This window comes from Protopterus annectens, chromosome 4.part0 (genome assembly GCF_019279795.1).
Source record: "Protopterus annectens isolate FY-2018-M chromosome 4.part0, PAN1.0, whole genome shotgun sequence".
Classification (NCBI taxonomy): Eukaryota; Metazoa; Chordata; order Ceratodontiformes; family Protopteridae; genus Protopterus; species Protopterus annectens.
Window position 1 is genome coordinate 1,095,058,041 of NC_056733.1, and position 20,553 is coordinate 1,095,078,593.

General features: G+C 39.4%; 1 long non-coding RNA gene across 1 annotated transcript in view; it reads right to left on the minus strand.

Moving 5' to 3' along the window:
- Window positions 1–20,553, minus strand: part of LOC122799772 — a 694,326-nt gene that overhangs the window by 350,987 nt on the left and 322,786 nt on the right. The window contains exon 3 of the long non-coding RNA XR_006364504.1: window positions 13,008–13,128. This is a non-coding gene — a long non-coding RNA (uncharacterized LOC122799772). The remainder of the gene's footprint in view (window positions 1–13,007; window positions 13,129–20,553) is intronic.

The window sequence follows — 20,553 nt, forward strand, 5'->3', positions numbered from 1 at the left end:
AAGTATTAATATGACTTGAGCTCAAAAAGACGAGAATGGACTTCACACTAGACTAACTTGGTTCAATATGTTTTGTTTCTTGTTGGAAGCTGCTTCCCTTGAAGGTCACTTCAGTGTGAGTGTGCACATATATCCAGGAATGATCCACTCACCATCTAAAACAATGGGGCTGGGTGTGTCTTCCTGTTAAAACAATGTTGAGATACATAAATGTGCCTGTATAATAGCCTGCAACTTACAAGTGTGGAAATAATCACTAGATAAATAAACAATAGACTGACAAAGTTAGAAAGGATTCTTTCATCCTAAATGCAGTTTGTAGTAAAAATAATTTGGCATGAAATTAAACGCCTATAGTCTCACTAGGGAAGGCTGCTGTTTTTGGAATTTAATAAAAGCTAATAATTTGCATAAGGTGGCAATGGGACCATGATTTTATCTTTAATTATAAATATCAAACTTTAGTGACATTTATCTCATTTTGGTGATATGGTACTATGGCACTGGTGACCATCTTGCCAGACTCGGGTACAACTACTCAGTACAATTTTATTAACCAGAAAATGCAGACACACTGTCAATGTGCAGAATTGTACAAAGGCTTCAGAAACAGAGACCACTCATTTTCCATCAAAGTTTGTCCAAGTGCTAAAATACAGATGACACCATTTGTGGTTTCTTAAAGTAATCACTTCTATCTACTTAGTGAGATTGGCATAAGCTTTGGTGTTCCATCTAGTTTTCTAATTTACCTGAGCAACACTGAAGGATATTTTTATTACAGCAATGGTTTTATTATCAGAGATATTGCAGAGCAAATTTTCCTTTAACCCCAATTCTGCTCACCAAGTAATCAAATAGCAAAGCATATTGTAGCATTACATTGTGGGAGGAGGTAACATGACAGATCTGGCTTGAACTGAAATTGACCAAATACTGTACAATACTGGCAGATTGACGGGTTGTACATGAACAGGTGAGCTCCTGCTCAATTTTAAAGGATGGCTTGGACATAAATGCAAAATTTACAGTAAAGTAGATCAGTAAGAAAATCCATAGTTTAGTGAACAAAGGAAAAAATTATACATATGGACAAAGACAGATAATGTACAACAAAGTTACAGTTAAGAAAGAAGCAATGTCAACATTCAGCAGAATAGCATTTCACCTGGGAATTAATTTAGTAAGCAAGAACTTCTCTAAGAGGCTGACAAATCAGGGTCATTTTTCACCTTTCTATCTTAGAGAAACCTTCAACTAACAAGTATGCAGAGAAATATGTAAATGTATTTAACAAAAGAGGATAATGTAAACCAAAAGCCATAGAGAACTCTCTTACTAATTTTAAAGCTATGTACCATATCTTTATTAACTTGTTCAAACCATGTGCTAAGGGTTAACTCCCTCCCAAGGAATGCTTAAAGATAATGCATTAGAATAACATTTTTTATATCTGAGCTTCTGGCCACCATTCAAGGGGTGCTGAAAGTTTCACGTCAACACATATAAGGAGATAACTTGTCTCTTACACCCTTCTTGGTCATTACAGGTTCATGACTACAAATAGGCTAATGACCATTAGTGCTTTGAAAAGCCTACTCATGCAATCCAAATGTATCCCATCAGTTATTGTAACTTAGAGGATATTCTAAAAGGTATATACTAGCTAGGGCATGATTTAATGGTTGCTTCTGACAATCAGAGAAATAGGTGACAGGCTGGGGTGAATTTTTGATTTCCCAATTACTGTTCCAGGTTATGTTTAAATAGGGTTAAAGAACAGTTCTCTTTTACATGGATGGAATTCGATTCAGATGAGTGGGAATTCACTGAGATACATACTTGTCCCTCCAACATGCCCTATTTATGTTGTAAGCAAAGTTTAGGGCCTTAGATCTCATAGGTCTGATGCTGTTCATTCTGCAGATATACAAAAAGATCCATCAGAGCAGGATCCTAGGATGCCTTGTATGCTAGGCATAGATCACCTCTCAGCAGTCTGTAGGAAACAGGGTCTAGAGAATGGGCTTTGAGACATGTTTATTCCCTGTATTCTTTTTGTGAGGAACCTGCTTGGACAATCCAGTTGTTGCATGTGCCTATTGAGGTATGTACCAAAGGGGGTATTATAGTCAATGATAGGTTTGATGAGGGCCAACTACAGTGGCACAATGACCTCCCTGAACTTAGATACCATGCTCTTACTTACAAGTTAAGTGATACAGAATAACTTTCTTACTGCTTTAGATACATGTCCGTCAAAGCTAGGTTACTAACTACATGTGTTCCCAAATCCCTGACTACTGGGTCTACTCTTAGGGTTGTTATATCAATAGGATAGTTTTGAGTGGCTGACATCCCAGAAGCAGCTATTATGCACATCTTGGCACTGAGTTTGAAGCCATGGCTTTGGCATCAATCATTATTTATTTATCATTTGTTAACCGGATTATTCCAACTGAGCCAATGGCTTGTTTTTAGTGGAGACCTGAGGAGAAAAGCTCTAAAATACAAAACAAGGCAATGCAGTTTGTGAAAGCATTAACAAAGAAAATATTATTCATTACATGAAAATAATATACCTTACATGAAATACAATTTTTTGAATAGACTAGAAAGAACATAAATCACAATATTACAAAAAGTGTTCAGTAGTACTTACATGCAGAATTAAAAGTGTTTACATGCCGCTGTGATAAGATATTAGAAATAGCTTAGAATTAACTGAGAAAAAGTAAATAGGTGAGAGACAGGTTATAGTGGATGTTGTTTGTGCCTTCAAGAAGCAGAAAACTTTTGGGAGTAGTACAGAGTCATACCTTACTAAAGGTGTCGAAGACAGATTTGGTAGTAGTGTGAGAGGTAGTAAAGTGGTGCATTTGTTTGCATTAAACCTTCCTGTAGGATGTTAATACCTTGAAGGCTTATATGACTACTCTCAGTTTGCAATCTCCTGCAAACTTGGTCAGTCAGAGGTCATTGATGTTGACTTTGACTTCCCTGTAGGATGTTAATATCTTGAAGGCTTATATGACTACTCTCAGTTTGCAATCACCTGCAAACTTGGTCAGTCACAGGTCATTGATGTTGGCTTTGACTTCAGAGAAGTAGACACCAAAGAAGAGCAGAACCAGCACAGAGATGAAGGGTGTCAGCCAAAGTTGACCAGTTTCTTAGTGGAGGTGATCTCTCTAATTCTAACTTCCTGGGTATTATCTGTGAGGCAGCTGGCTATCCAGAGTGTTACATAGGGGTTTATGCCTCATTCCATGAGTTTGTTTACAATGCCAGACTGAGGTATTGTATCCAATGCCTTAGCTAGGTCAAACTAGGCAGCCTGCACCATTTTGCCCTCGTCCATTCCCTTGTGACCCTCATAAAGTAATACCCCAGATTTAGTGGGACCAGTGTCTGAAGATTTCATATGTCATTGTAAATCATTTCCATGATAATTATTTCCATGAATTAGCATAGGAAACTAGTCAGACTAATGGGTTTGTAATTTCTGGGATCGGCTGATGAGCTATGCTTGAGCAGAGGGGTGACCACTGCAGTCCCCAATACGTGTAGCACAAAGTGTGTTCATATTCTTTAGCTAAATATTGACTGCAGTGGCCCTGATAGGTCATATATATTTCAGGCTATTTAAGAGGCATCTCTGGATATTACCGGGGCCTATTGAAGCTGTGTTCTTGGCTTTATTGAGCAAAAGCTAGGACATGCTCCCTATTAATAGCTGGAGGGGTTATGTTAGATGGAATGTCCTGGGAGCTGGTTGGGATGAACTGGGGATAAATTTGGCATAGAGTTCATTGGCCACTGCATTTGTTATATCTCCCAGCTCCATTTAGAACAAGTTTGGTATACACAGTGTGCTGCCTTTTTAGTTTCTAATATAATTAAAGGAGCCCTTACAGTTGTCCTTGATCAGGGGGAACTATCTATACCTAAAGATTTACTTTCTTAGACTTAATTAACCCACTTAATTGTCTGTTTAGTTTTATGAGAAAGACTTCATCTTTTTTGTGTTACTATCCCACATTTTAACTATGACTATTTTCTTTTGTTGTACAACACATTTAATTTTGAATTCTACCAAGGTGGATTGCTTTCAGAGTTTGTTGGGCTTATGTCTGGTAGGTAGAGCACCCTCTATGCTGATGTGGTTGTACAGAGTTTTTGTGGCCAATTATGTATAGTTTTCTGTGTTTTGAGGTGCTTGGGATTTTGAGAGGTTATTGCTTAATCAAAGGTAGTTTACCTTGGAATAGTTCCTAACTTGTACAGGGTTTACTGGGATTGCAGAATTGATTTTTACTTTAAAGGAGTCTGCTTTATAATCTGACCTTACAGAGAGGGCAGATTTCTCTGATATTTGCGGATAACAGATCCAATATGTTTGGCTCCTTGTGATTAATGGTGTTTGTATTTACAAAGTGCAAATTTGGGGTCTTGCAGGACTTCCAGTCTATAGAGGGGTAATTACAGTCACTTATGAGTATGGTACTTGAATGAATAGTGAGTGCCTCCAGTAGGTCTGAGCTGTGGGTTTTCTGGGGTATACAGGGTGACCTGTATCTTGCGAGGAAATTGTATGGGTCTTTGTGTATGGTAATCTGCACATGGATAAACTCTAGCTCATCATCCTGTTTAACCAACCTAGAGATATACCTGCTACTGATGTAGAGTTAGAAACACCCAACTTTAGACCCTGTATGTACAGTTGCTGGTCTAAATGTGTGGAAAGTACTGAAGCCTTGCAGTGTTGGGGTACTCATTGCAGCTTTAAACCATATCTCAGTAACTGCACTGATGTCTACATTTGGCAGGGTGAGGACTGCTTGGAAGAAGTAGAGCTTCTTGCTTAAACTCCAGGCATTAAGCAGTAATATGTTTCTTGAGCATTATTATGCATGTATTCTTCCCACATATTATATTTATTTCTATGTAGTTTGTTCTTTTCCTTTTCTGAAGAGCCCACCTTCAGTTCTTTTACTTCTTTTAAAGTATTCAATCCTTCAGGAAGGTGTATGCCATGTATTTGATGGGCTTGCTGCAGCCGTTCAGCCTCCTGGGTGAACTTTTTTAGGCACTCTATCTCTCAGGTGACCACATAATTTCCTGTAAACTAAAGGACACAAAAAATACTGGGTATGTATACTACACTGCAACAAGCACATGACCATTCATTCATCTAGTTGTTTATTTATTTTCATTTGTTAACTAGAAAAGTCCAGCTGGGCAACAAACCCCTTTTGAGTGAAGACCAAGTGAGAAAAGCCTCATTCACACAGAACAGATAAACAGATTAGATCATATATCTGGATATTAAGACTACATTGAACATATTCAGAAAGGGATTAATCTGTAGAGCAATAATATTTACAAAGCAATAAGCTTTGCAATATGACTACATACTGAAGACAGAATATGATGTCATAGTAGAGAGCTGATAAGAATAATTAGTGAGCATTTATGTGTAATGTTATAGGTCAAAAGAAAAGTGGAGAAGTGAGTATAAGAATGATTATTTGATATGAAAGACATAAGGTAGGCAGATAATTGTGTGACAAGATAGAGTGGCTGGTCTAAATTCTTCTGGAACTGTTAAAAGCAGGGCTCTTGCATGTTGTGTCATGGTGAGCAGGACTTTTCTGTTCTTCTTGCATCATAACCAGAGTCTATATGGACCTGGTAACAGCTGTAGTTACTACAAAGCACAGCCTTACCTGCATATAACATTATACCCATGTTTTCATGAATGGACTTGGAACCCCCACCCCATATGTCATGTAATCTCTGCAGTATTCTGTAGTAAAGGCATCCTTCTAACCTCACACAGCCAAACATTAATGTATTATGCAAATGTGATGGGGACTTATTTATCTATATAGATGTGTCTCACTCTCCTTGGAAACCTCCTCAGTGTTTGCAATTGTGGATAAGGTGCTTTATTGGTCAAAAGTCCATCTTTAACTCTCATCCAGAAAGCTTTTACTCAACTTCATCTCTCAGTCATATTGTTGAAAGTCATGATGAGCAAGTTAGCAATGGCATCTTATATTACTCTGATAGCAGAAAGTTAGTACAAAGATTATGAAAATCACTTCCTGTGTACAGTCTATCTATACATGTAGTTGTAGCAATGCATATACCATTTGGCATAAGGCATATTCCCTCTATGATCATGCATAATGCAAATATATCCACATAGTGCTGTTGTGCAGTGCTACATTAGACAACAAATGATTTACAAATGTTATGTCTGTGCATATGGTTTCGGCCAAATGAGTGGCCATGGTTGATTCTTGAACTGATGAATGCAGGCGGACTCCTGCATACTGTCCTGCAGTGAACAGAATTTTCCTGTTCTTCCTGCACATTTAAAAATCACCTCATAGAATGCAATTATGACCCTATGAAGGGTGGTGATGCCTAGCAAGACCAAGAAGAGGTGCTGAGTGATGCCACTGGCATAACAAATTTTGGAAAAATGTGTCATCAGTATGATGACATGACAAGGAGCACCCAAACCTGCTCCTCCTATGGGAGGTAGATGGAGATGCAAGTGAGTCAGAGATGTTTCATAGTTTCATAGTTTCATAGTAGTGTACTAGGCTATCTGCCCGGGGGCATTTATAAGCCTAGCCAACAGTGATGTGGCTTTACGCCACCCCATACTATATAGTTGCGCCTCTCTAGTAGTGACACATGTGGGACCCCATTATTTAGTAAACTATACCTCTGTCTAGTAGTGACACTGAGGTGACTCCCGGGGTAAACTTGCGATCTCCCATCCATGCATCGAGATTTTTCTTGAACAGTGCCAATGAAGTGCTCTGTCTCACATGAACTGGGATTTTGTTCCAGAGTATGGGTAACCTCTGTGTTATGAATCTATCCCTCCAGCATGTCCTATTCATATTTGTGCAGAGGTTGAAATCTTTAGCTCGTGTGGTTCTGGTGGATTTGGATTTTTTGAGATGGAGCATGTCCATCAATTCCTGGTTGGACATGGCCCTGTATGCTAGGCACAAATCACCTCTGAGCAGGCGGTATGCTACTGAATAGAGCTGGAGTTTCTTTAATCTAGCTGGATAAGGCACATGTTTGAGACCTATGATCCTCTTGGTGAGGTACTTCTGGGGTCTCTCCAGTTGCTGCATGTGCCGGGTGAGATACATCCCAAATGGAGCATTATATTCAATCATGGGCCTGACAAGGGAGGAATATAGAGGTACAATGACCTCCTTTGATCTGGATGAGAATCCCTTCATGATGAGATGGGCAAGGTAGAATGTCTTTCTGACCACCTTGGCAACATGGTTGTCAAAGGAGAGGTCACTATCGACTTGAGTCCCCAGGTCTCTGATTACTTCTTCCGTATTCAGTGGGTTATTGTCTACGTGACAATTTGTGGGTACTTTGTTTTTCCCAAAGGGGATGACTATACATTTTTTGGTGTTAAGTTTGAGGCCATGATTCCGGCACCAGTTGTCCGTTTCAGTGAGACCTTTCTGTAGGATGTGTGTGTCAGCAGGTGAATCAACTATGGAACCCAGTTTGCAGTCATCTGCAAACTTTGTCAGCCATAATCCTTCCATATTTGCTTTCACATCTGAGAAGTAAATGCCGAATAGGAGTGGACCCAAGACTGAGCCCTGTGGGACACCACTTGTGACTGGTTTTGAGTCTGACATGGCTCCAGCAATTTTAACCTTATGGGTTCTGTTTTTTAGCCAGTTTGCTACCCATCTTGTGACATATGGATTTACATTTAGGCTGCTGAGCTTGTCAATGATGCCAGAGTGTGGTATCGTGTCAAAGGCCTTAGCCAAGTCCAAGTAGGCAGTGTGGACAGCCTTGCCCTCATCGATGGCACTAGTGACTGTCTCGAAGAAGTCAACCAGGTTTAAGAGGCAGGATCTGCCTTTTACAAAACCAAACTGTGTGGGATCAAGGGTCTGTAGATCCCCAATGTTGCCATTTATGCGTTCCATGATGATTCTTTCCATAGCCTTACAGACCAGGCTGGTCAAACTTATGGGGCGGTAGTTACCAGGGTCAGTAGAATTTCCCCCTTTGTGGAGTGGGACCACTGTTGCTGTGCGCCAGTGTTCAGGTACATATCCTGTAGTGAGGCTAAGATTGAATAGAGTTCTTAGGGGCGGGTTTAGTTCATCTTGAAGTTCACGTAACACGCAACCGGGGATACCATCGGGTCCCATAGATGCTGTGTTTTTTGCCTTGTTGAGTGCTGATTTCACCTGTGTGTCTGTGATGACAGGTAGGTTACATTCAGCAGGGATAATTACTTCATCTTTAGGGCGTGAGGGAGGGAGAAATTTGCACTGAACCTATCTGCCAGAATGTTGGCAATGTCGGTAGGGTCAGTGAATTTTTGTCATTGTGTACTAGCTCAGAGCATATCTGAGATTTCCTCCCAAGGTTCTGACATAATTGAAGAAGGCCTTGTGATTGTCTTTGGTATCCTTGGCAATCTTTTTCTCAAAGTTTGCTTTAGATGTTTTTATGAGAGAACGTAGTTTTTTACTTGTGCTGATCAGGGAAGCCTTTCCCTTGTGGGATTTGGCTTTGTCCTGCAGTAGCTTCCTTCTTTGTTGTACAGTTTGTTTATAGCCGGGGTCCACCAAACCGGGCGTTTTCCCTTGGTGGAGAGGGTCTTGATTTTAGTTGGGATTGCTTGATCCATGCATTCTTGGAGATGTCCGTAGAAGGCTTTTGTGAAGGATTCAGCATTTTGGGATGTGGTTTCCATTAACCCAGTAGGCTTAAAGGATATCATTTCTGACTTGAGGAGCGCAAAGTCAGCTTTTGAAAAGTTTTTCACTGTAGTCTTTTGTTCTGGGCGTGGTGGTGGGATATGTACATCCAACGTGATCAGTTTATGATCAGATCTTACTAGTGAGGGGTTTATATCCGGTGCGGAGCATTTGGACCCCATGTTTGTGATAATCAGGTCAAGTATATTATCTCTCCTCGTAGGAGAAGTGACCAGTTGCTCCATAGCATTTGAGTTTATGAATTCCAGGAATCTTTGGGCTAGGGTGTTAGGGCTAGAATAGTGGGCCCAGTCTATGTTGGGGTAGTTGAAGTCACCCAATATGATGGTGTTTGGTGTGACATTCATATCCTCCAGTGTTTTCAGGAATGCTTGATGGGATTCCTGGGATTGGGAGGGAGTTCTATAACATGCGACCAGTTGTATGGCAGTTTTGCCTATGGTGAGTAAAACTTGTATGGTTTCTGATGCTTCATGGGTAGCCACCAATCGAGAGGTGTAGGTGTCCTTTATGAAAATGGACACTCCCCCTCCCTTTGTGGTTCGGCCTGGAACTTGAGGTCGAAACGCATGTGCTACAAACATTTATTTGTTTGGTTAATAGCATTACCTTGCATCTTGCACACTGCTGAGGAGCAATGTCTTAACATAGCTGGTTGCTACAGAAAGCATAAACACTTCTCCAGGCGGTAGAGTGGTAATGTGTTCTGTGACAGGTAATGTACAAATGTAATGTTTCTTTTTATCATACAATTGTATCTCAAATTTCCCCATACTGAGGCTATAGACAGTGGTCAGTTGCAGAGGTTGCCAACAGTGGACACACTCTACATGCTGCTTATCTTGAGCTAGCCAAGCCTTTTTATGGGTTTACTGGTCATTTCACTGGTGGCTTTGCTGAGTTATTTGTTTAATTATTGAAAAAATAAACAAACAATGTAAACTTCTGCATTGTACACTAGATTGCAATCTAGTTATTTAACAAATCCAAAGTAGTGAAAGTTGCTGGTACTCTTTCTAAATGTAAAATTTTAATGAGTTGGGTACTGCAGGTTTCAGTAGCTGGCCCTCTCATATTTTGCATTTCATTTTCGGATTTTCAAGTCAATATCCCTGAAGTGTGTTTGACGAAGTTTGCAGATAGCTGCAAGCTGGGCACTGTTATCTTTCATCCACTGATACAAAACTGTGCCAAAAACAGCTTGAATATGTTCATATCTGTTGCACTGCAAAGTGCATCATAGTAGCATTCAACACACATAAACACACACAAACACACACACACACACACACACACACACACACACACACACACACACACACACACACACACACACACACACACACACACACACACACACACACACACACACACACACACACACAAATGAAACTGTTCCCACCTCATATGTTATATATGGCATTCTTCTTCAAACACATATAAGTCTTAAATACCTGGTTGCTTATGTGGCCAGCACACTCTCACTCAATCACCATGTTTGCAGCACAGTCAGGACATCCTTCTGCCTGGTTCAATTAATTTCCAAAGGAATATCTCCAGGATACAAAGAATTCTTCATATCACTGAACTTCCATTACAAGATTCATCACTGAATGTAATGTCCCCCCTGGTATGTGCAGACCTAAGCACATCAATCCACTGGAAAGACCCTAAGGATTTTTAACCAAACAAATTAAAGGCCTTAAATCCTTCAACTATCTTTATATATTAGTATAACTTGTCTTGTACTCTATACCTTACAGGCTGCTCTAAAGTGACCTGAGTCTAACTTGTGAACCATGAAAGGCTCATTCCTATTTGACATCTTATTTCTTTGCAAAACCACTGCCTATGCAATCATTCATGAGTGATCAAAAATACATCAACTAAACAAACCTTACTAGGTGGATAGGTTCCTTACTCAATTGATTCCTTGGCTATATAATAAGTTACTGCTACAGATCAAGCAAAGTACTAATTGGACTGCCTTTAATGAAATCTTGATGATTGAATGAAGAAACAAAAATGTATATTAGGATTATTATGTACAACTATACTTGATTTAAGAAGTGGGTACACAATTAAGTGATTTTATATGGTGGCAAGAAATGTTATGTGTGTCCACATAAAGATGTATATGACTAGGCCTGTTATGATCCTAGTGAGCACTTGCACAGCACTATTTCTGTGTTTCTTTTTTTAACTGTACTGCTCTTTTGCAGGTCCAGTTGTTGAAAAATAAGACAAAAGAAGCAACTGCATTTATCTCTGTATCTCCCAACCATAACATCTGGTACTAGGTTATCAGTGTGCATTAGTTGTGTCTATCAAGAAGATGAGGATCCCCTTCTAGAGATGGACTAGAAGAGTCTACAGTACTAACCCTGTGTATTGCAGAAGCTAGTTACTTCTGAGATGAGTGTGCAACTGGGTGGCCACATTGCCACCATCGACCACTTTCTGGACTGACTGGAAGAACTTTGAGACTTGCAGGACCCACTCATGATATTGGTGACTGGCATTTCTGAACTAAGCTGGATGTCCACCTTATTTTCTTCCCTTCCTGATGCGTTAACCCATCCTTCTTGTTCATTGTCCTGTTTCTGTATGTATGTCCAGCCACTGTCTTCTCCATCACTTGTGTGTACATAGCTATGAACTATCTGCATCTCTGTTTCATGTTTTTCTCTTCTGCACCTTCAGCTTGTATGCTCTTTCTGTTCAATCCACAAATATCCCCAGTACTTTTCATTTATCTTTCTCTTTTGAAAAACAAATGGACTACATCTCACAAAATTACTCTTCAGTTCCTATCATTAATGCTTTATGATTACATTTTTGTTCACCACTGCTTCTGTTCCATCCTTTCTTACTTTCTTGCACAAGCCATTTCCACCCCATTTGTAAAATGAGCAGGATTGTCATTTTGCTGTGTAAAACCAAAATGGTCCTATTTTTGGCCATTATGCTAAGCTGTAATGCCCTTCTTGTAGAGTGTGCTATTTGATGAAGCTATACGCTGTTGCATTGCATGCCAGGGGACACTCTCATACAATGCCATGCCTTAACCTTTCTGTTACACTATCAACCATGTAAGCTGTTGTAGGGCGCTTTTCTACTGCTAGTCCTGAAATTTGCTACTACAGTTCTGCTGTACATGCTGTTGTTGTGGTTCTGATTGATTATGCATTCTTTTGTTTATTATGTGGGTGCTATTCCCTGCCTCCCACATCTGTAATTAACTCTCTGGTGTTTCACATACTTTTCTATGAATAAAATCTATAGAACTGCCTAGATTTCTCCTTTTGACAGCTGTTTACAGAAAGAGAAAATTAAATTTGTTCTTCATCTGGAGACAGTCATATGGATTTTCTACTATCCTTTCCGCCACTTTATTCCATTTCACTTCTATACTCTGGGTGAGTAAGTATTCTGATCCATTCAGTAGCAACTATGAAATATGTATACACTACACCATGATATTTATTTAACTTTTATTATGCTGAGCCACTGTTGGCATAAAGTTAATTAAAATTAAACAGAAGTAACATTACTATACTGTTTATATTTGTGTACAAATATATTGTTTAATATGTCCTATCATATTAGGAGCAGTTTTATGAATGACCCATCCTTAAAAAATTAAGCATGCTTTGTAATCTCAGTGACACAACTGAATCTGGGTTATTAAGGTCATAGGTAATTACCAGGAAAACAATCTTCTAATGATATCAGTAGTTCTCCACATCCTCAAAGAGGCAATATAAGATACACCAGAAACATTTGAAGCTGCCTATCCAATTACATAGGTTTTACCTGGAATGGACAAGTGTGGTACAATGCTCCACACTTAATGGATGTTTGCTTTAGAGGTGATGGACATGGTGGGATAAGAATTGGTTGGTTATCCTGTGTGTTAATGACTTGACAATTGTACATAACTATAGCATTGCAATATGAACAGCAAAGTAAATGTCTATCAATAAAACATATTTAAGTGTGCAAATCTATGGAAGTCATAACATTGTCAGTTTGAATGGTATCTAGTCAAAACAATGAATCAAAGATTTCAGTGAAACCATCAAAGTAAAGAAAAAAATGAATAAGCATGTTAATGGAGTGGAGATGGTGTTTATTAACCACTTTACATACAGTGATTATCAGCTGAATGCATATTTAAAATGAAAACTGTATACTACTTACCAGTATCATGGTCTATGTCATTCACTGCTGTGTGTTCTGTATAACATTGGTAGCAGCTATCACTGTCATTATATTGGACAATGGGCTCTTAAGTGTCATGGCATGTCTGCAGAGAGTCCTCCTAAGATGAAAAGAAAGATATACATGTTCTAACGTGTATGACAATTAAAATATTTAGCTGTACATTTCATGGCATAAAATCCATACAATTAGATAGCAGTTAGAAAAGTAAGGAAAACCCAAGGTACAAAAGATTGGAGTTGTTTCAAAATTAAGAAAAGAAAAAGCAAATAAGAATTTTCTATACCAACAGACAACTAGAAGGTAACTTTTTCCAAATAGTCTTAAGAAACATAATTATGAGATTAGTGTTTACATGCACCATACCACCACACACACACACACACACACACACACACACACACACACAGACATACACACAAAATATCTGTACACTATGCACAGTTAAATGTTTTACTGATGCCTACTGATTGTAATGTCTCATGGTGCTCAACAGCTCTAAATCATGGTTAGCTGCTATGTCACTAAGCAATGATTACTGTTAAAAACAAATAGAAGTCTATACTGTGCCTGTTTCACTTCAGAAGCTTGAAATACTGAAATCTTGAATTTCAGTATGTCAAGCCCAAGAACTGGAATCCACAAAACAACAAAAACTAAAAACCGCAAAATTCAAAACCTCGAATACCGGAAGTTTTGAATTTCGCGGTTTTACTACATACACACACACACACACACACACACACACACACACACACACACACACACACACACCATCCACCACACAAACACACACAATCACTCTACTACACCCTACTGCACCCCCCACACACCCCCTACTTAAATATTCTCACTCCAAGGTCGTACTTACAAACACACACAAAACACCACCACACAAGCTACTTTCTCTTTGCACACACACATCACAGCAACAAAACACATTGACACACACCACAGCCCCTACCCAAACCCCTTAACACACACACACATACCTGAATACATGACCATGGTGGAACTTTAGAAGCACGAAATTCAAAACCTCCGGTATTCGGGGTTTTAAATTTCACTCTTCTAAACTTTCGCTATTATATGGATTTGGCTTCTTGGGCTCAAAATACTGAAATTCGAGATTTCAGTATTTCAAGCTTCTGAACGGAACCTATACTGTGCCGTATCATGTTAACTAAAAATAACCTTGCATGGTAAGCAGAAACATGTTAAAAAACAGCAAATAAGGCATACTGACTAGTCTGACCATTTTATTCCATGTGTTTCAGTTCCTTGTTACATAATAGCTAATCACACCATCTCTTCTTAATACTTCTATCTGCCCCTGCATTATGCACTTCAAAATGTTGACAATGCCACACTGAAAGGATAATGGTTCTAGTAACGAACCATCTTTTATAGGGAATAATCTATTTTTCAATGTCATGCTGCTTTTTTATATAGAAAGTATGTTTTATGCTGATTATAATCTGTTTTAATATACAATATTATTTGGATGTGACAGACCTGCTTGAATGCTACAATAATTTTACCTGCAAACCTTTGATTTTCCTCTTAAGATTGTACATGAGTATTGGCATAGGGTTCACTAAAAAAATTATAGTATCCTATTACTAGATCTTATAAGGCATTTTCCATAAAAATGACGGTATTGTATTACTAGATCTTATAAGGCATTTTCCAGAAGAAAAATTCATAAATGACCCTGAGCACTGTGGTCTGTATCCCAACACATCCCAAATGTAAACATATTATAAAGACACACTGCCTCAGAGTAAAGTGGAATAGCTGGCTTGTCTGCCTATACCAAAGCATACCATTTCACAGAAATGCTACATTTTTAGACATCAACTTTTTCATAAATGAAAATTCAATAAAACTACATTCCAGCAACTGACTATACAACCTGAAGTTCAATTTGGCTATCTTTATACAGATTCTGATGTTAATCATGCCATTCATTTCCCCCCTCTAAAATGCTTCCTATTTGATCAGACTGTACAGAGGGAAAAATAATATTTTTCTATTGTTACTTTTTTTCTTTCTTTACTTTCTTTCTTACTTTTTTTCTCTGTATTGTATCCCACTGACCTTTGATGCTCAGCTCATATGCTGCTTTCTTACATTTAGTTCATTACATGTTCAGTACATGTAGTTCATTATGTCCCTTTTGTATTTCTTTCATGATGCCACTGACTGCATTAGTACATTATTTTATTTTTTAATCACCATTAGGTGCCATTTAACATTTTTCAAGGGATTTAAAGTGTTATAGTTTTGGTAATTCACTTAGACTTGTAAAATTAATTTCCCATACCTGCTTGATACTCTGTGCTTAGTTGTGAACTATGATAAAAAAGGAAAACCTTTCCTTACAGATTCAGAGAAGACTGACCTCCACACAAAAAAATGTAGGTTTGTGAGTGTTTACTATGCTTATGACATATGAGACCACTGACGAGCTCAACCATATCACCAGTATTGCTGACTGGCTAACAATGTCTCCATTCAGTAGATGTGGCTAAACAATAATCTGTTATTGACATAGGTACCAAAGTCCCTCATGTCTGTGTCAGATTTAAGTGAAATGTTTTTGTTTTGTTAGGTGGCAGTGATGCTAGATTTACCAAAGGAGAGAATGCTGCACTTCTTAGCATTAAGGGAAGTCCATTATTAACCCACCAAACATTTGTTTGGGGCAGCCCTCCCTGGAGATCTTGAATATCAGAATGGGATTATATAATCACCTCCAGCATTTCAATCATCACAAAAGGGAATCCAGTATCTGTCTGTCTGGGATGACATGATTGACAGACCATGCTGCTTTGCCAGAGATGGCCTGCACCTGTCGCCCTTGGGATTCCAGATACTGGCAAAGGCTCTTGCCACCCCTATAGTGCCTTTTTAAGGCAAGGTTCAAATGACAAATTCACCACTGTAACAAGTACAAGCAAGCAAAATCTGAGGGTAATGCTACTCAATGCTAGAAGTCTAAACCTCAAAATGTACTCACTCGAGGCACTCCTTAAAATGGAGAACATTGACATCTGTGCAGTGACAGAGACCTGGTTCAAAGCTCCAGAGAGCACCCCTGCATTACCAGGCTATAATTCTTACCACACCTTTCGGCCACCAAACCTGGACTGAAACACTAAAGGTGGAGGCATGTCCATATTCATTAAGGATATCCACACCTCCAAGCTAGTTGCTCAGCATAATGCATCCGAGATTATCCACGTTCAACTAACTCTGGGCAAAACCGCAATCCAGATTGTAGCTTGCTACAGACCCCCCACCATGCCCCAGGATTCCCACTCCTCTTTATTTGATACACTGGAAAATATTAAGGTACAACCCAACACTCTAATAATGGGTGATTTCAACTACCCTACCATTAACTGGGAAAACTACTCATGTATCAACTCTTTTGCTCAATGTTTTCTGGAAATCATCAATTCCAACGCCTTGGATCAACTTATCCACACCCCCACCAGAGGCAGCAATATCCTAGACCTGGTCATCACCAACATGGGTGTCTGGTGTTCCACACCACAGGTCAGCTCCTCGTTGGTCAGATCCGACCACAAGCTAATCACCCTAGACATCCACATCCCACTCCCACCCTCCATTAGGAAAACAACCATAAAAAATTTCTCCAAAGCCAACTTCACGCTTCTTAAGACAGACGTGGCAAACTTTACGACATCCATGCAAATGGACAATAGAGGTATGACTGCTGAATCCTACACAAATGCACTTTATAAGCACTTACACGAGTGCGTGGATCGTGCTATCCCTAACAGAATCAAGATGCTATCCTCCAAAAAAAGGAAGCCAATCTGGTGGTCTTCTGCCATAAACAAACTCTACAACAGAAGAAAGAAACTGTTGCAAAAAAGAGTAAAATCCCACGATTGGAGGAAATCCCTGATCAGTCTCAGTAAGAAGCTGAGATCCCTCATAAAATCCTCTAAAGCTAGTTATGAAAACAAAATTGCCACCAATTCTAAAGACAACCACAAAGCATTCTATAGCTACGTCAAAAATCTCAATGGCAACACTCAGACCTGCTCTGAGTTACAGCACAATGACACTAAATATACAGAACCAACTGATATTGCCAACATCCTAGCAGATGGGTTCAGTGCTAACTTTACCCACCTCTCACCCCCTAAAGGGCCCATCTTTATACCAGAAGAATAATAGTTCCTGTAATCACGGCTGCACAGGTAAAAACCTCACTCTCCAAAGCCAAGAACATAGCATACATGGGACCTGACAACATCCCAGGCTGCCTTCTACATGAACTACAGAATGAACTGGCACCCCACCTAAGTACCATGTTCAATCATAGCCTCACCTCAGGCTTTGTGCCCATTGAATGGTGCACCGTGACAGTTATCCCACTCCACAAAGGGGGGTCCACAACAGAACCCGGGAACTACCACCTCATTAGCCTGACGAGCCTCATCTGCAAGGCCATGGAACGTATCATCATGGAACTCATAAACAAATATATTGGAGATCTCTAAACTCTGGACCCCACACAGTTTGGGTTTGTAAAAGGAAGATCATGTCTCCTAAACCTGATAGACTTCTTTGAAGTAGTCACCAAAGTCATAGATGAGGGTAAGGTGGTTCACACAGCCTATCTAGATCTAGCCAAGGCGTTCGACACCATGCCCCACTCTGGAATTATAGATAAACTCACTAAACTAGGTATAAATCCCTATGTCACAAGATATGTTGCCAACTGGCTTACTGACAGAACCCACACCGTGAAAGTAGCAGACTCCAAATCAGACCAGACCAGTGACAAGTGGAGTACCACAGGGTTCAGTCCTGGGTCCCCTCCTGTTTGGTATCTACTTCTTTGAAGTACAGGCTAACACAGAAGGTCTTTGGCTTACTAAATGTGCAGATGACTGCAAACTAGGAGCCATACTCGAAACTCCTAATGATGTGGACATCCTACAAAAGGGCCTCACTGAGACAGATGCCTGGTATCAAAGACATGGTCTCAAGCTCAATGCCAAAAAGTGCATTGTCATCCCCTTTGGTAAAAACTCTGTACCCATGAACTACCACATAGGCGGTAGTCTACTTAACACCGAAAGTTTGATAAGAGACCTTGGGACACAGGTGGACAGTAGTCTTTACTTTGATAATCACATCACCACAGTGGTCAGGAAATCCTTCTACGTGGCACACCTCATCACAAAAGGTTTCTCATCCAGCAAAAAAGAGGTCATTGTTCCCCTCTACTCATCACTCATTAGACCCATTATAGAATACAATGCCCCCTTTGGTATGTACCTCACAAGACATCTACAACAACTGGAAAGGCTGCAAAAATACCTCACAAAGAGGATTACTGGCCTCAAACAGATGCCTTGCAAAGACCGTCACAAACAACTCCAGCTTTACTCTGTTGCATATTACCTACTCAGAGGTGATCTCTGCCTAACATACAAAGCTATGTCAAACCCAGAGCTGTTGGACATGCTCCACTTAAAAAAATCCCAATCCCTGCGAGCTACACGCTCTAGGGACCTAAACCTTGTCACCACAATAAATAGAACATGCTGGAGGGATAGATTCCTGTCCCAGAGACTTCCCATACTCTGGAACAGACTACCTATCTATGTCAAACAGAGCTCCTCATTAACACTCTTCAAGAAAAATCTTGATGACTGGATGGGTAATAGGAAATTCACCTCGGGGATCACTTCTGTGGTTCTGCTTGACAGGGGCACAGGAAAATAATTTTCTTGGGTGGCGAAAGCCAGGGTACCTTTTTGGCTAGGCTTGTATAGGCCCTAGGGCCAATGGCCTAGTACCTACCTATGAACTTGTTTAGCCATAAGCCCCTTGATATCAGCTTTCATGTCTGAAATACATATACCAAAGAGGAGATGAGCATGTTTAGACCCTGTGAGACACAACTAGTGACACTTTTGTCCTAGAGCATGTACCCCAAACCTCTATCAATTAGCTATCTAGTGAACTATAAATGGGTTAATGTTCAGATGACAGAATTTTTAAATACTCCCAGCATGTGGATAGTTATGAAGGTCAATGCTCGATCCATGCAGTGTGGACTACATACCCCTTTATCTATGGCCTCAGTAACTATTCTGAATAATTCAACCAGGATGAGCAGGCATGGCCTGCCTATTGAAAAGCCATACTTCTGTGTATCCTGGGATGTAAGGTCACCTATATCATTGTTTACTTCTTCAGCTATGTTCCATGACCTTATAAATAATATTAATGAGATTAAAAGACCTATAATTTCCACAGGGCTTTAACACCTCCAATAAGGGCAAAGTCTTAGGTTGAAGTGTTGATGAACTGGTTTTGTTAGATTTAGACTTAGCACCTGTCACAGATATCTAGGAAAATTAGGACACACAGAACTGGTGTTTTTAATTTTGGGAAAAAAAAAGACTATATTTAATATGATTTTTTATAGAAGAGCAGAAGGTGAGGTGGAGATAGAGGTGTGTGGGCAGGTAGAGCAAAGCTGGAAGAGAACATGGTCAAAAGAATATTAGCAATGGCCTTAGGGTTAGGGAAGGAGCCACTATTAGAGATTTGTTCAGTACAAAATTGTTGATTATTTGTAAGCTTCCTAATATAGCTGACAAAAGGCATTATAGTTGTTTTTTTTAATCAGTTAAAGTCCTAAGTTCATAGCTGGCCTTGAATTAGCTGATGATGAGTATGTGGGATGTACCTATCTTTTTTAAATTCCTTTTATAATAATTAACTCATTAACCCAGAGTACCATCACAGAGTGTATCTAAGGTCACATCCGAGCGCTCCCTGAGACTCTGACTTTCCTTGTATGTTACACCCGAGAGCATCTAGCAGTGCAACTAAGTTTAGAAAGGCAATATAACTCCATTGCTTGGACTTTTCAGTGACCATTTTAAATGTTCGTTGTTTTCCAATACACTACTACAAAAAGTTTGAAGTCATTAACCAATACAGGAATAAAAACAGTGAACATGTTGGTATAAGCTGCTATTGCTCTGAATCATATGTGATTTATTTGTATTTTTCTATGTTTTACCTGTCAACTACACCAACTTTGTCAGAAAATACTGATTGCAAGCTGAAAAATAATACAGTGCCAAGAAACTGTGAGTAATCCTTTAAATTACGATTTCTGGGGTCCTGCTTTCCCTCCTGAATGATGACGTGAGTGGAACTGTGCCCATAAATGTTAAGGCATTTTTAAACAGTACAGAGAAAAATATATGAAAACTGGCAGAATGCAAGATTGCAGGAAAAGCGAAATAGGAAACACATTAAGACGACTGCAGATTAGTTGAGCAGTGGCATTTTCTGCATGCAGAGTAAGTTAAGAAAAAGTAAATGTGCACCATTAAAATGCAATTAAAACTCTTTCCTGCTTTGTTAACATGCAGTTAAAACTAATCTACTTTTAAACAGTATCTCTGCCCTTTATCATAAACCTTCATGCCATAACACTATTAATTTACAGCAC